Source organism: Penaeus vannamei, chromosome 15 (genome assembly GCF_042767895.1).
Source record: "Penaeus vannamei isolate JL-2024 chromosome 15, ASM4276789v1, whole genome shotgun sequence".
Classification (NCBI taxonomy): Eukaryota; Metazoa; Arthropoda; class Malacostraca; order Decapoda; family Penaeidae; genus Penaeus; species Penaeus vannamei.
In genome coordinates, this window is record NC_091563.1 from 43,089,053 (window position 1) to 43,091,552 (window position 2,500).

Genomic DNA, 2,500 nt, shown 5'->3' on the forward strand with positions numbered 1-2,500 from the left:
GGTGTCTTGCTTCATAGGATGTGGCATTAAGAGGCTGTTTGTAGTTGAATAGAATCTTTTATTAATTATATAGGCCTATGTGAGGTTCTTGATTTCTCCCCACTTTCCTTGAAACTACTTGATGCTAAAAAAAAAAAATATTGGCAATTACCCAATAGAGAGGATGTGTTTAGAAAGTGCCTGCAGTGATTTTCAGAATGGGACTTTCAAGTAGGCTTATTATATTGACAGCTTTTCTAAATCACATGATAGCTTTCTGTGATATGTGTGGGAAGGCCTATATTTGGGAAGTCCAGTATGATAGAGCTGCGGTTTCTACCTACTGCCGCGGGTAAAGTGTTGTGCTCGCTGTAGTATTGCTTTGTGAAGTGTATGTAGGCAGAGATAGCTCCGCAAATGCACAGCCACTAGGGTGTCAGTTAATAGACCTCGTATCCTTGACTGATTTCACCCTCCTGGGGCTTTTTGGGTAAATGTGTTTTAATCTAATGCTATTGAAAGTATTATTGACATCTTAACTATTACAGTGTTATCAAGAATACTAATAGCAATATAAAAGAAAAGGGAAACATTTTGAAAGATCAAGGAAAGGGGTAAGTAGGTGAGATATGTAGGATTAGTAATTGACTCCTTGGTAATTAAGCACTTGTGGAACCATCTATGTGTAAATACAATTAATAAACTAAACTCACTGTAGGCATGGTATGTATGTATGTGCCATCCCTGGTGGTAGTGGATTAAGTGATTCCATGGCTTCCACGCTAAGTGCTTTGGCAAATGGATAGTCTGGCAGTATACAGTTAGGACAGTTCCTAATTTGAGAATAAATAGCCAGGGAGGTGAAGAAGCTCCACCTTACCAGAAATTATGTGGTGGAAGGTATCGACGCGGTGTCATCCAGTTCTTCATTGGTATTTTATGATTTGCAGTAGATCAGGGGTTTCCATTAAAATATCTCCCACTAAAATTGGTTTCCTTAGGTAGATATTTGGTATAGGTTACTGAGAGTGACGTGCAGAGATAGAGAGAAATGGACCAAGCCATCTTATAGAGCATAAGAAAAAGAATAAGAAATAACATAGTTGGTTTAAGCTGTGAAAAAGTCCACTGCATATGACTGCTCAGAGATTAAGCCCACAACAGCCTCACACAGCCAGAGTTCATCATTTCCAATTCCTATAGGTTGGCATAAAGTGCTAATAATGGGTGGGGCTAATTCTTTATAGTATGGACCCACTTGCCAAAGACTAGCCCAAGTCCTCAAATCCTCATTGCAAACTTTATTAAACAATCTAAATTGTTGTGACTGGGCATACTGTCTAGGCACTGCCCAAATGGAGGGTTTATGGGGGGGCCGTGCCCCCCAACACTCCCTGGGAAACATTATCTTCACCTTGTATACACGGCAAGATAGAGCTGAAACTTGGGAGAACCTAGTGGATTTGGGCTGAGAGTGGCACTTTCTACGATCTTTTCCCCTTATTTGTGGTGTTATTGTTTGTGTTTGCAGATTATTTCTTGTATCAACTACTACAACTTTTTGTCCTCTACAAGAATATCATCTTCAGTTTCCCCTACCGTAAAGATTAACCATTGGGGGGTATATCCTGATGTTATTAGTATGTTTTCTTTTTTCTTTGTAAATGTTAGTACCTATTTTCTTCTCTAGAAACAAAGCCTGCAGGATTGTAGCCTTTTGAAATCAGCAGTTTTGGCATGAATTTTGCAACATGAATGAAGATTGAAAAATTTGAAAAGTATGAAAGAGTGCATAGTCGATGAATACATCTTTAAACTTTACAATTAGGATGCACTTGCCAATGCCATTTCACAAAATCTATTCAAGAATCTATGTTCTGTGACTAGGCTTGACTTTCAGGCTATACCCCCATACACCTCCAGGGAAACGTTATTTTCACCTCGTTATGCATTTCAAAATGGATCTGAAACTTGGGAGCACCAAGTGGACCTAGGCTGTAAGCAGTGCATTCCAAGATACTTTTCCTTTATTTGTGACACTGCCATTCATGTCTGCAGATTATGTCTTGTACCAAGGACAGCAATTTTTGGTCCTCTACAAGAATATCAGCTTCAATTTGCCCTAGCTTAGTGCATATGTACTAAAGATTGACCTATGTAAAAAAAGGAAGCAGAGAAACACCACATTCCTTATAGACTGATGTACTACTTTCAGAAAGCAAGTACAGTCTTACTTTTCATTGCTAGCTACCCTTAACTCTATCTCCTTGGCCTTGTACTTCTCCTTTGAGCTTACGTCTGAACTCCATGGCCGTTGTGTGGCTTCCCTTGAACTGTAGTGGCTTTACGCGGTCCATGACACTTCTGCTGTTATTATTGTTGAGGCAGTGTCGGTGACGGGAGGTTCTGATAGTGAGAATTCCTTTTTTTTCTCTTTTTTTTCCATTCATTTTTGTTATGCATTTTGTCATTTAAGATTGTGCCGGCTGAGTTGCAGTGGTTTTGTAGTGCAGTTTGTGAT

The 2,500-nt window shown here is 39.4% G+C and overlaps 1 protein-coding gene across 3 annotated transcripts in view; it reads left to right on the forward strand.

The window, feature by feature from the left end:
* Window positions 1–2,500, forward strand: part of LOC113817045 (syntaxin-12) — a 13,158-nt gene that overhangs the window by 560 nt on the left and 10,098 nt on the right. The window lies entirely within an intron of this gene.